This window comes from Martes martes, assembly GCF_963455335.1.
Source record: "Martes martes genome assembly, chromosome: Y".
NCBI lineage: Eukaryota > Metazoa > Chordata > Mammalia > Carnivora > Mustelidae > Martes > Martes martes.
This window is the reverse complement of record NC_137907.1, coordinates 18,080,020-18,095,054: the sequence shown is the minus strand read 5'-3', so window position 1 is coordinate 18,095,054 and position 15,035 is coordinate 18,080,020. Positions and strand designations below refer to the sequence as shown.

The window sequence follows — 15,035 nt, the reverse complement described above, 5'->3', positions numbered from 1 at the left end:
TGGCCCTTCTTCCCATCTTCAAAGCCAGTAACAGGAAACCAAGTCTTATACACAACGCCCTCCCTCTCACTCTGACTCTTGTCATTCTCCCTCTGTTATAACGATGCTTGCAATTTCACTGGGCCCATCCTGATAATCCCTCAAAATCCTCATCTATGTAAACACATCTACACCAAGTCCCTTTGGCCAATAAGATAATATACAGGTCCCTGCTTAAGACATGGGCATCTTCGAGCAGCCACCATTCTGCCACATTATAAAAGTCAGGTTCCCTAAGCTTAGGATTCCTCTTATGAAATCCAAACATCATCTGGTTCTCTTTACATCACCCTGAAGGAACTGATGCTCAGGAAATAGGTGAGAACGTGAAAACTCTTGGTTACGTGTTATTGTAAAAAACTGTCTTTTGTCTCAAGACTTCTCCCAGTATTCATAAACTATGGCAAAAAAATTAGTTTGTAAGTGAAATAATTTATCTCACCCTACATAGTTTCTAGTTACTGTGATTTTTCAAATTTGGGTATTTGCCAGGCATTTTGTAGAAAATGAATTAAACAAGCTCACAAAAATAAACAATAGACAGTATCTGTTCCAATGGGAAAATTCAAATGAAAATTAGAATTTTGGAAAATTTCATTCAGCCACCATGACTGGCAGACTCCAGGTACATAAAGACTTTATTGATGAGACTGATCATGGTATCAACAACTATGATAGTCTAATATTGTAGAACAACATGTGAAAGAGCTATACAACTCAGTGATTCAATATTTTCCACAAGACAATGCAGTACAAAACGGTCCAAAGGGACAGGATGAATCAAAAGCATAAAACAGAGCATTGGATTTTAAAAGAGCTCATTAGAAAAAGTTCTGATAGGGCTTAAGATTCTATATGGGAGCCATCAATGCTTTTTAAGTTATTTTAAAAGTAAAATTAAGTAATAGTTAAGTTACTTCTTAGGCCAAAAAATTAGAGAACTGTTGCCCTTGGGTGTAAATAAGGATACAGGTAAGACAGTAGAAATAAAAACATGGTCTAAGAAGGATCCATACCTTACATATTATCAGGCAAACCCAACTTTAGGGAACATGCCCTGGAACTGGGTAGGAAAACAGGGAGAGGAGTTCCAACCACTTCCTTTTTGATCAACTATAACTTATAAATAAGATCTCCATTTGTGAAGTGATTGGTGTTATTAAGCCAGGATAATTCAAATAGGAGGTGAAATAAAGCATCTTCCCTTGTATCTTCATTGCTCTAGCTTAAACCATCTGCAACATAATTAGGAGCTATGTCACCTAAGAAAGTTTTGCTGTGTTTTTTGTTTTGTTTTGTTTGTTATCTGGATGGTATTATCCAGATACCACTACTTTACAAAATTAAGGTTACACTAGAGAGAAATACATGACTAAAAACAATGAAGCAAGGCTTCTAAAAACCCATTCCTATACTAAGCAATGATTGAGCTCCCATAAAAATCCAAATTTAATTTTCTGAAACTCTGAAATATAATCAAAACTTACAATCACCACAGAAAGGCTAAATGAAAAGAAGCTACTGCTACTACATTTTAGTAAAGGGACACTGAAGCTTTCTAATTATCTGCCTAACAGACCCTAACCACAGCTTGGAGGTAGCTAGCCTTCCTGGTGTGACTTGGTGGTTGGCAGAGTGGGTAACAGAAACCTTGTTCCTAAGCTCTCTGATGATGGATTTTGACCTACAAGGCAACTCCCAAGGAGCCTTTGTTTTCCCAGCCTTAGAACTCTCTCAGACTAGTATAGCCTCCTAGTATAAAATTTGAAGTAACAGCTGCAACCCCTATTCTGGGCTAAAAAGACGACGTAAGGCAAACAGCATGGAAATGAGAACTTTGAAAAAGAAGATACATGGAATAGAGCTTTGAAAAGCCTCCAAGTATACCAGGGAATCTAGAAGACCAGACATATGAAAGGGAAAGATACACGCTCAGAAAAGACTTCAAAGATCCTACACTTTTACATCTTGCTATTTTCAAGGTGGTAGTACAAGCTAAGGCTAGTTTTAAATGTCCTGGGTAAGTATTAAGGAGTTCCCCAAACAGAACTCATTTGCAAAGACTGGGTTTGTTTTTAGTTGTTCCCCGTTTTCAAAGAAATCTGTTTCAAATCATTGGCTGACATCTAGCTAAAGCCATACAAAGCATTTAATATTTTTACAAAACAGTTCTTACCATCCAAAGCATAAAAAGTTACTAAACAACTACAACCCCTCATAAGCAGCAACAAGGAACGCTGAAGTTTAGGGGAAGAATCTGGCTTCCAGAGTTCAATGTTCACTGCAGCACATTTCTTACTCATTGACTTCTCTTGGCCAAACTTTAGACAAGCTTCTCTCCTTCCTCATGCCCCTGAATTTGGACTTACTCCTGAGTAAGCACGAAAATACAGATTACGCCCCCTTAGTTAGGTCATCCCATGGAAGAGCTGTGACACATTTCTCATCATGCTGTCTGCTCATTCTTTCCTTGCTCAGTTTCCCCTTGAAAAGTTTCTACTAACCCTGCTTATCCCTTCCAATCAAAGAAAAATCATTCTCTGCTTCTGAAATACTTTCAGATTTCTAAAATCAGTATGTTCTATTGCAGTAAGGTCTTTGAATAAGGTATCTTATCAAATCACAATTTGTTTTTGTTTGACAATAACATAATATTCACAACATTTACGTGTCAACAGAAAAATTACAAATAATGCAAAGAAAAATGGAATGATGGGCAAATCACAGGAATAATAAGATAAATGAACAGAAAAGGTCCTTGAGGAAACCGTGGCATTACATATACTTTGAACAAAGCTTTGTAACTATGCTCAAAAAGTTAAACTAAAAAAATAAAACTTACACAAAGTGCTAAATCAGGAATATGATATATGAACAAAATAACAGCATCAGTAAAGAGAGATTTTTAAAGAACCAAATAGAAATTCCAGAGTGAAAAGTACAATAATGAAAGGAAAATCCATTAAAGAGAGAGGTTCAATAGCAGAGTTCAGCAGGCAGCAGAATCAGCAAACCAGAAGTCAGGTCAACTGAAATAGTCTGAGAAACAGAAAGAAGAATAAACACAATCAGTAGTGTTTAAGAGCCTTGTAACATACCATGAAGCAAACCAGCATACACAGAATGAGAGTTAAAGGGGAAGTGAAAGAGAAAGAGCCCCCCCACCAAAAAAACCTTTTTTTGTTTTGAAGAAATAATGGCCCCAAGATTTCTCACATTTGATGAAAACTATTAATCTACACATTCAATGAACTAAACAAACTTTAGGTATGATAAACTCAAAATCTAGCCTTCAAAATAAAAAAGGGCATTAAAACATCTCCAGATAACCAAAAGGTCAAGATGGTGACAAATGGTAACCAGGTTAAGCGTGTTGATCATTTCATAACGTATTAAAATGTTGAACTATGTTGAACACCTCAAAACAATATAATATAGTATGTCAACCACAGTTCAATAAAAAAATAAGTAAAATAAATTTAAAGCAAAAGAGCAATGCCCCACTACAAAAAATGAAAACGGAGATCCTGAGACAAAAGTGAAAAGATATCACTTATCAATTCAAAGCCATACAAAGAAATAAACAATAGCAAAGGCAGCTATATAAGAAAGCCAATATTATTACATTTTGGCTTTTATATTTTTTTCCATCCATGATTAAAACACAAATTACAAATATTAATACAACTATCCCAATCTAAAAGATATACTCTAGACACTGTAATGAAAGAAAGGAAGAGGGCAGAACTATATAGAAGCAGACTTTCCGTATACCACTCAAAATAAATTGATGTTAATTCAGATTCATTTCTTATAAACTGAAGCTATCAATTAGAATCCCTAGAAAATAAGAAAACTAAACAATATACAGAAAAAAGAAATGAGAATTAAAATGCAACACTACAAAAAAACACAAACACAAAAGAAGGCAGCAACAGAGGGAAAAAAGACCTATAAAAACAAATTAACACAAGTGAATTTGTCTCTGTTAGTAATCATTTTTAATGTAAATGGAGTAAACTTTGCAATTAATAAAGCAAAATATACAGGATGCCTGAGTGGCTCGGTCAGTTACTTAGGCCCAGGTAATGATCCCAGGGTTCTGGAATCAGAGTTCAGCATAGGGATCTTTGCTCAGTGGGAAGCCTGCTTCTCCCTCTGCCTCTGCTCCTCCCCCTGCTTGTGCGTGCTCTCTCTCTCTCTCTCTGACAAATAAATAAGAGCTTTAAATTAATTAACTAATTAAATTAAGCAAGCATGACACTTGGATTTTAAAATGAATAATTCAGGGTGCCTTGGTGGTTCAGTAGATTAAGCATCTACCTTGGCTTTGGTCATGATTCCAGGGATCCTGGGATTGAGCCCTGCACTGACCTCCCCTACTCAGCAAGGAGTCTGCTTCTCTTTCTCCATCTGTCCTTCACCTCTGGACTCCCACTCATGCTCTCTTTTGCTCTCTCTGAAATAAAGTATTAAAAAAAAGAAAATGAATAATCCAACTACATGCCTTCTAGGAGAGACTCACCTCAGATACAAGAACTGTAGGACTATTAAACTGTAGGACTATTAAAAGATGGAACAAGATATTCCATTAAAAAAAAAAGGAAAAGTAGAGTAGCGATCTAAAACTAGACAAAAAGATGTTCTGGCAAAAAACTGTTATAAGAGACAAATGTGTTATATATTGACTGAAACATCAATCCAGAAAAATTAACAATTACAAATTTACATACATCTAAGAGAATCCCAAAGGATATAAGCAATAACAAACAAAGTGAAAAGAAAAATAGGTATTTCTAAAATAAGAACCCAATAAAATCCATCTTCTTGGGTAAAGAGGAACAAGAGTCACTTGTTTTAATTTCCTCCATGTTAAAAACAATAATAATTATCCATTATTTTAGGTCCCTTAGAAAGAACAGAGTAAACACTTAACCTAGTGTTAAGTATTTTTTCAAGTCACTGAGAAAACTTAAAAATTAAAGAATTATAAAGTACCTATGTAAAAGTGATATATACAGATAGCAGATATTCAATTTTAAAATAAAAACTGAAAAACTAATGCTTTATCATGTTATTTCAATCCCATGTTGTTAAATGAGGAAAGATAACAAAACTAAAAAAATGCTCAGAAAAGGTTTGGTAGAGAAGGACTATAATTTGGTAGATGAAAATGAGACAGTTAAGGCACTATTAGATTCAGATTATTCATATCCAACTATTAACACAAAGGGTCATTACCCTGACCTTTTAAATTTAAAATGCTAATTAAGGGGCACCTGGGTGGCTCAGTGGGTTAAAGCCTCTGCCTTCAGCTCAGGATATGGTCCCAGGATCCTGGGATACAGCCCCGCATGGGGCTCCCTGCTCATCCGGGAGCCTGCTTCCTCCTCTCTCTCTCTGCCTGCTTCTCTGCCTACTTGTAATCTGTGTCTGTCAAAAAAATAGATAAAATCTTTAAAATAAATAAAATAAAATTAAATTAAATTAAATAAAATGCTAATTGAGTAAAACTTTGTTCCTAATTCAACCCATCTCTACCCTCATCTCAAGGAGCATAAACCAGAACTTATGTCCTTAATAGCAATTTGTTTTTGTGTTTAAATCAGAGTTGTTCCTGAGGAAAAGACCCTCAACATCACTGTCACCTTAAGTGACAATTCTGAATCCTTGGAATATGTTGAATCCATGGCTTCCCTTTCAATTCTGCAGGTATCTACTGCACCTTTCTTTCAAATGCATGAAGAGTAATAAGTGGGGAAAAGACAACTGAGAAGTTAGTAACATCTTGTAGTGATACACGAAAATACCCGACATTTGAAACAGACCCTCAAAAGCTAATTCTTGACACTTTGATCAAACATAAACTTGACTTTTTAAATTCATTATACTTGTTAGAAGATTATTATTCCGTAATTTCATATAGGAGTGAATGTCTCAATACGTCCAAGTGAAGGGAAAAAGAAACGGGGTTTTCATCTTCCCAGGACCTTCCCTGCAATTCTTCATTCCAGGGCTATGAAAACAGGATAGTGTAGGGCAGTCCATCCCATCCATTGTGCGAACTTTTCCGAATTCGACACACTGAGCCCAGAACAAGTCCAATTTTCCCAATCTTAAGGAGGTCCCCATCTTTCTGTATTCAGAGAGACAATGAAAACTCCCTGAAGTAAATAAAATAAGGGAATATTTTTAGGATATATCACAGATTGAGAGACCAAAGTCTATAAGAGAGGCATTCAAAGGGCAGGAACAAGAAAGGTAAAAAACATCAATTAGAAAGAAGTTTCTACACGAGAACGTTTGCCAACTTCACTGGACTGAGGTCCTCTGGCACCACCTCGGCATCGCTGCCCCAAGTGTCACTAAATCGGTGACGCCAAGAACCAAGGTCTCAGGAACCACGCGGCCATAACCAGGTACTTCACAGCAGCCCACAACCCTGCGCCGGCGGTAAGTAAAGGAAGAGACCTGGAAAGGAAAAAGGCAGCGTAGCGACAGCTTCCCCGCCATTGTGAAACTACGCAAGAGCTCTAGCAAGCAGCATCCTGCGCAATTCCTCGTGCACCCGCCAAAACCTGAGGCCTAGCTGTTGACCTCAGTCTCCCGACGGTGGTACCCAGCGCGGGGAGCACGGGGACGGCGGGGGCTGGGAGAGAGGACACCAGGCTCCCGGGGCCCCGCGGCGCCGTCCGCACGTGGCTGTCACACCTGGCTCACTCCTGCTTCGCATACTATCTGTGCCTTTCCTTCTCTCTCAGGAGCGCGTCCCTAAACCCTAGCAGTTTCTTCCTCCCCATTCAATCGGACACACGGATTAAGAACACATACTTACTCCGACAGTGATCCCCCTGGAGGAAAGAAGGCCTATATTCGTCCCACTGGTAAAGTAAACAAGAGTTAAAAGCCAACTTGTAAAAAAACGTATTCTCCCTCACCCTCTACCCCGGCAGCCAGTGGAGATCAGGGAATCTATCCGCCAGACCTGCTAGGAACAGCTGCCGCCTCCTCCCACACGGCCCTTTTGACCTGAGTCGCTGAGGGTTGACTGAATCAGCCAAATCCGCAATTTAACCAGCAGCACGGAAGTTCGTAAAACCTACTTCCCCGCTTCTGTACCCTCGGGACCAATCGCGCACATGATGCCTTTCACGTGACCGGAAGAGGTTGGCCCCAGAAGAGAGGCTGGAGATGGGGGTGGGGAATATTAGGCGCTGTGCTCAGCTTTTCCGCTTCTGTGCCGGTACTGGCCGGGCGAGTTTGCAAATTCCCGGATGAAGACTTTGGGGAAAACTGGGACTCCTTGCAAGCGGCGTGGTTCCATCTCACGGAGCCTAGATAGTTTAGAGCGTAATTCAGGATTTTGAAAAAGGGAAGGTACCTGCTCAGCTGCACGCACAGCCTACTGGGATTTGTAGTTTTCAACGGATGATGTTCAGGATGTGGAAAGTACTCGAAAAAGTCTAAGTATTCAGTGTTTGGGAAGTTAATTCGTCATGGTCGGGTAGAGGAATTATATGCTTCCTGTTTTGTCCCTGTTGCGTTAAGCTGTACGGCGGCCTCACACTTAGGAAAAGTGTATTGGCTTTTGTAATTTGCCTCTCAGACATCTGCCAAAAGTGCCCCCCTCCCTCCAAGCCATCATAACCTTGGTTGTCCTTCACCAGTTTCAGATTACTGTGCGAGGACAATCATGTTTTGTTGAGTGCAGGCTGCCCCTCTCGGGCTTCAGAAACATAGCTCCACAAATAATTGGCGTTTAATACTTGTTGAATGGATTCTACTGCATGACCCAGTGTTTTGTTATTAGGTTTATAACACACTTCGTTTGCTGTTCGATTTTGGTTGTTGTTGATATTAATATAAAATGCTCTGAGGGTTGCTCTTAGGGTTCCTGAACATTCTGTTTCCAGTTGATAAAATCACGACTTAAGACTTTTTTTTTAAAGGTATAATTCACAACATACAATTCTCCATGTTTGAAGTATACAATTGAATAATTTTTACAATATCTATAAAGATGTTCAGTCACTACTGTATAAGTCCAGAATATTTTCGTCATCTAACCACAAAAACAAAACAAAACTATACTAACAATCACTTCACATTCTCCCTAAGCCTAGCAATTGGTTTCTTTCCCTTATAGTAATGATTTCAAGATGGTCGTATCATTTTTTGAGATCATTCTAGGGCTCCGTATAAACCCCGGTCTTAGCACATTTTCTTTATCCAATCATCTGCGAATGAACATTTGTATTGTTTCCACCTTTTGACTATTATGAACACCATTGTGCCATCAACATTTTTGAACAAATATTTGAGAATCTGGTTTGACTTCTTTGGGTATTTACTTAAGAGTCAAATTGCTGGATCACATGGTAATTCTATGCTTAATTTATTGCAAAACTGACAACAGTTTGGAAGAGATTATGCTGAGTGAAATAAGTCAAACAGAGAGAGTCAAGTATCATATGGTTTCACTTATTTGTGGAGCATAACAAATAACATGGAGGACATGGGGAGATGGAGAGGAGAAGGGAGTTGAGGGAAATTGGAAGGGGAGGTGAACCATGAGAGACTATGGACTCTGAAAAACAACCTGAGGGTTTTGAAGGGGCGGGGTGGGAGGGTGGGGGAACCAGGTGGTGGGTATTAGGGAGGGCACAGATTGCATGGAGCACTGGGTGTGGTGAAAAAACAATGAATACTGTTACACTGAAAATAAATAAAAAATTTAATAAAAAAAAACTGACAACAGTGTTTTGTACAGGAGCTGCACAATTTTATATTCCCAGTAGCAACATATTTATCCATATTCTCAACAATGCTTCCTATTATTCATTCTTTTGATTATAGCCACCAAATAGGTGTGAATCAGATGTAGTTTTGATTTGTACTTCCCCCTTGGTTAATGATATTTAGCACCTTTTCCTGTGCTTATTGGCCATTTGTATATCTTTTTGGAGAAATGTCTAATTAGATCTTTAGCCCTTTTAAAATTTGGGCTGTCTATTATTACTAGGATGTAAGAGTTCTTCACACATTCTGGATATAAATCTGTATCACATATGATTTACAAATACTTCTTCCATTTTGTGAGTTAAGTTTTTACTTTCTTCATTTCTCTTGCCACACAAAAGGTTTTTAATATTGATGAAACTCAGTTTATTTTACATGTGTACTTTTGATGTCATATCTTAGAAGCTGTTGCCTAATCCTAGAACATGATTTGTAGCTATGTTTTCTCCTAAAACATTTATAGCTTTAATTCTTATATTTATAAGAATTTTGAATTCCTAAGTATTCTTAAAACAATTTTGAATAGCTTTTGTACATGGTGTATTGTAGAGTCCAATTTCATTCTTTTATTTGTTGGTGACTTGTTATCCCAGCACCATTTATGCAAGAGACTCTTTTCCCCCATTAAATGATTTTGTCACTCTTTTTGCAAATCAAGTGATCATACATGTGACTGTTTATTTTCTTACTTATTTTTTATTTATTATTATGTTTATTCTAACATAAATATTCTAAATAAATTCTAAATATTCTAAAATAAGTATTATGTTTATTCTAAAATTTCTTTCTAAATTTTTACTTTAAATTTTCTTTTAAAAAAATCTGTATGTCTATTCTCATGCCATTGCCATATTATATTTACTTTATACTTCATTTTTAAACTTGGAAGTAGAAGTCCTACATTCTCAAGATTGATTTGGTTTTCCAGGTCTCTTGTGAATTTTGGAATTAGCTTGTGCATTTCTCTAAAAACAAAATGAGCACACACACACACACACACACACAAAAGCTAAGTGAGATTTTGAAAAGGGTTGCATAGAAGTGGCAGATCTTTTTTTGGGATTGGCTGTAGAGCACCTGTCAATGAGTACTGCTAACAGTTTTCAGTCTTTCAAACATGAATACAGAAGTCTTCACTCTTTGTTAGGTCTTTTAAAATTTCTTTCAACAATATTTTGTAGTTTCAATGTACAAGTTTTGCACATATTTAGGTAAATTTATTCCTATGTATTTTATTCTTTTTCTTCTGAAAATAGAATGTTTCATTCTATTTTTTTCATTCAATAGAAAAAATTCCATTTTGAATTATCTCTTTTATATTTTGAATTAAATTCAATTAGCCAACATTTTATATTTTGATGTAGTGTTCAATGATTGATTAATTTCATTTGAAACCGAGGCTTCATCAGATGTCATGCCCTCACCTATAGGCCCATTGTTCTGTTTATATATGCCCATCCTCACAACCCCTACCTTTCGTCAACCCTCAATTTGTTTTGTTTCCTGGAGTCCAGAGTCTCTTAGGGTTTGTTATCCTCTCTGATTTTCCCCCCATGGAACTGGAGGGTATTATCCTAAGTGAAATACTTCAAGCAGAAAAAGACAATTATCATATCATTCCACCAATATATGAAATATAAGGAATAGTGCAGAAGACCATAGGGCAAGGGAGGGAAAACAGAATGGACTGGTTATTTCTAATTTACAGAATTACAATTAGTTTTTGCATACTGATCCTGTTTACTTCAACTTTCCAGAATTTATTTCTTAGTTCCAACAGAAATGGATGTGGGCACACATGTGTGTGTTTTTGTTTGTTAGTATTTCTACAGTGTGTACAAGAGCATGTTTTGCAAATACTATTATTATCTTCTTTGCAAATCTGGATGCTTCCAGTTACTCTGTTTCTGCAAAGCTGGATCCTCAGTGGTACAGAGTTTGGGAAATGCTTTGAGTGAAATATTATTTCCAAAATAAAAGTTATACAATCACATTCAACAAAGAGAAGACTTAATATTTAGGTTTTTGTTTGTAAAGAGAAATTCCAGAGCCTCTTGTCTAATAGACAGCAACATCTTCCATGAGACATCTCTAAAACTAAGGGAAACAAAAGCAAAAATGAACTTTCAGGACTTCATCAAGATAAAAAGCTTCTGCACAACAAAGGAAACTGTCAACAAAACTACAAGACAACCTAAGTAATACAAGAAAATATTTGCAAATGACACTACAGATAAAGAGGTAGTATCCAAGATCTATAAAGAGCTTATCAAAATCAACACTGAAAAAACACTCCAGTCAGGGAATGGACAGAAGACATGAACAGACATTTCTCCAAATGGCTAAAGACACATGAAAAAATCTTAAACATCACTAGCCATCAAGAAATAGAAAACAAAATCACGATGAGATACCACCTTACACCAGTTAGAATGGCAAAAATTAGTAGGAGAGAAAACAACCAATGATGGCAAGGTTGTGGAGAAGGGGGAATGCTCTGACAATGCTGGTTGGAATGCAAGCTCATACAGCCTCTTTGGAAAACAATTAAAAATTTTTTAATGTTAATTTTATTTTTTTAATCTTTATTAAATTAAATTAAAATTATAATTAAATTAAAATTTAACTTTAATTTAATTTTTTAAATTTCTTTTCAGCATAACAGTATTCATTGTTTTTTCACCACACCCAGTGCTCCATGCAATCCGTGCCCTCCCTAATACCCACAACCTGGTTCCCCCAACCTACCACCCCCCGTCCCTTCAAAACCCTCAGGTTGTTTTTCAGAGTCCATAGTCTCTCATGGTTCACCTACCCTTCCAATTTCCCTCAACTCCCTTCTCCTCTCCATTTACCCTTGTCCTCCATGTTATTTTTTATGCTCCACAAATAGGTGAAACCATATGATACTTGACTCTCTCTGCTTGACTTATTTCACTCAGCATAATCTCTGCCAGTCCTGTCCATGTTGCTACAAAAGTTGGGTATTCGTCTTTTCTGATGGAGGCATAATACTCCATAGTGTATATGGACCACATCTTCCTTATCCATTCATCCTTTGAGGGGCATCTTGGTTCTTTCCACAGTTTGGCGACCGTGGCCATGGCTGCTATAAACATTGGGGTACAGATTGCCCTTCTTTTCATTACATCTCTATCGTTGGGGTAAATACCCAGTCATGCAATTGCAGGGTCATAGGGAAGCTCTATTTTTAATTTTTGAGGAATCTCCACACTGTTCTCCAAAGTGGCTGCACCAACTTGCATTCCCACCAACAGTGTAAGAGGGTTCCCCTTTCTCCACATCCTCTCCAATAGACATTGTTTCCGTCTTGCTAATTTTGGCCATTCTAACTGGTGTAAGGTGGTATCTCAATGTGGTTTTGATTTGAATCTCCCTGATGGCTGGAGATGATGAACACTTTTTCATGTGTCTGCTAGCCATTTGTACGTCTTCATTGGAGAAGTGTCTGCTCATATCCTCTATCCATTTTTTAATATGATTGTCTGTTTTGTGTGTGTTGAGTATGAGAAGTTCTTTATAGATCCTGGATATCAACCTTTTGTCTGTACTGTCATTTGCAAATATCTTCTCCCATTCCGTGGGTTGCCTCTTTGTTTTGTTGACTGTTTCCTTTGCTGTGCAGGAACTTTGGATCTTGATGAAGTCCCAAAAGTTCATTTTCACTGTTGTTTCTATCGCCTTTGGAGATCTATCTTGAAAGAAGTTGCTGAGGCTGATATCAAAGAGGTTACTGACTATGTTCTCCTCGAGGATTCTGATGGATTCCTGTCTCACGTTGAGGTCTTCTATCCATTTCGAGTTTATCTTTGTGTACGGTGTAAGAGAATGGTCAAGTTTCATTCTTCTACATATAGCTGTCCAGTTTTCCCAGCACCATTTATTGAAGAGACTGTCTTTTTTCCACTGGATATTTTTTCCTGTTTTGTCAAAGATTATTTGACCATAGAGTTGAGGGTCCATATCTGGGCTCTCTACTCTGTTCCACTGGTCCATGTGTCTGTTTTTATGCCAGTACCATGCTGCCTTGGTGATCACAGCTTTGTAGTAAAGCTTGAAATCAGGTAACGTGATGCCACCAGTTTTATTTTTGTTTTTCAACATTTCCTTAGCAATTCGGGGTCTCTTCTGATTCCATACAAATTTTAGGATTATTTGTTCCAGCTTTTTGAAAAATGCTGGTGGAATTTTGATTGTAATAGCATTAAAAGTATAGATTGCTCTAGGCATATAGACATTTTAACAATGTTTATTCTTCTGATCCAAGAGCATGGAATGGTCTTCCATCTTTTTGTGTCTTCTTCAATTTCTTTTAGGAGTGTTCTGTAGTTCCTCGAGTACAGATCCTTTACCTCTTTGGTTAGATTTATTCAGAGGTATCTTATGGTTCTTGGTGCTATAGTAAATGGAATTGATTCTCTAATTTCCTTTCTGTATTTTCATTGTTAGTGTATAAGAAAGCCACTGATTTCTGGACATTGACTTTGTATCCTGCCACGTTACTGAATTGCTGTATGAGTTCTAGTAGTTTGGGGGTGGAGTCTTTCGGGTTTTCCATATAAAGAATCATGTCATCTGCGAAGAGAGAGAGTTTGACTTCTTCCTTGCCAATTTGGATACCTTTTATTTCTCTTTGTTGTCTGATTGCTGTTGCTAGGACTTCTAATACTCTGTTGAACAAGAGTGGTGAGAGTGGGCATCCTTGTCGTGTTCCTAATTTCAACAGGAAGGCTGCAAGCTTTTTCCCATTGAGGATGATATTTGCTGAGGGTCTTTCATAGATAGATTTGATGAAGTTCAGGAATGTTCCCTCTATCCCTATACTTTGAAGCGTTTTAATCAGGAACGGATGCTGGATTTTGTCCAATGCTTTTTCTGCATCAATTGAAAGGACCATGTGGTTCTTCTCTCTTCTCTTATTGATCTGTTCTATCACATTGATTGATTTGCAAAAGTTGAACCATTCTTGTAACCCAGGGATGAATCCCACCTGGTCATGGTGGATAATCTTTTTAATGTGTTGTTGGATCCTGTTTGCTAGGATCTTGTTGAGAATCTTAGCATCCATATTCATCAGGGATGTTGGTCTGAAATTCTCCTTTTTGGTAGGGTCTTTGCCTGGTTTGGGGATTAGGGTAATGTTGGCTTCATAAAAAGAGTCTGGAAGTTTTCCTTCTGCTTCAATTTTTTGAAACAGCTTCAGGAGAATAGGTATTATTTCTTCTTTGAAAGTTTGGATGAATTCCCCAGGGAATCCGTCAGGTCCTGGGCTCTTGTTTTTTGGGAGGCTTTTGATCACTGCTTCAATCTCGTTACTAGATATCGGTCTATTCAGGTTGTCAATTTCTTCCTGGTTCAATTTTGGGAGTTTATAGTTTTCCAGGAATGCATCCATTTCATCTAGGTTGCTTAGCTTATTGGCATATAACTGTTGATAATAACTTCTGATGATTGTGTCTACTTCCTTGGTGTTAGTTGTGATCTCTCCCTTTTCATTCATAATTTTATTAATTTGGGCTTTCTCTCTTTTCTTTTGTATTAGTGTGGCCAATGGTTTGTCGATCTTATTGATTCTTTCAAAAAACCAGCTTCTAGTTTCATTGATCCGTTCTACTGTATCTCTGGTTTCTACCTCATTGATCTCTGCTCTAATCTTGATTATTTCCCTTCTTACGTGTGGAGTTGGTTTGATTTGTTGTTAATTCTCCAGTTCTTTAAGGTGAAGAGACAGTATTCTGGATTTTTCAGTTTTTTTGAGGGAGGCTTGGATGGCTATGTATTTCCCCCTTAGGACCGCTTTTGCTGTATCCCATAGGTTTTGGACCAAAAGTGTCTTCATTCTCATGGTTTCCATGAATTGTTTAAGTTCTTCTTTGATCTCCTGGTTGATCCAAGCATTCTTAAGCAAGGTGGTCTTTAGCTTCCAGGTGTTTGAGTTCCTTCTGAACTTTTCCCTGTGATTGAGCTCCAGTTTCAAAGCATTGTGATCTGAGAATATGCAGGGAATAATCTCAGTCTTTTGGTATCAGTTGAGCCCTTATTTGTGATCCAGGATATGGTCTATTCTGGAGAAGGTTCCATGTGCACTTGAGAAGAATGAGTATTCTGTTGTTTTAGGGTGGAATGTTCTGTATATGTCTATGAGGTCCATCTGGTCCAATGTGTCATTCAATGGT

General features: G+C 37.5%; 1 protein-coding gene across 2 annotated transcripts in view; it reads right to left on the bottom strand.

The window, feature by feature from the left end:
• The window catches only part of LOC308337763 (gamma-taxilin-like), a 41,250-nt gene extending 34,124 nt beyond the window's left edge, over positions 1-7,126 (bottom strand). Inside the window, exons 1-2 of one of the 2 annotated variants that reach the window (XM_080795959.1) lie at positions 7,025-7,116; positions 6,875-6,920 (exon numbers count right to left, since the gene is read on the bottom strand). The gene's annotated coding sequence lies outside the window, so the exon portion shown is untranslated. Of the gene's footprint in view, positions 1-6,874; positions 6,921-7,024 lie in introns of both variants that reach the window. The other variant, XM_080795960.1, reaches the window with a different exon arrangement.
• Between the last annotated feature and the right edge of the window lie 7,909 nt (positions 7,127-15,035).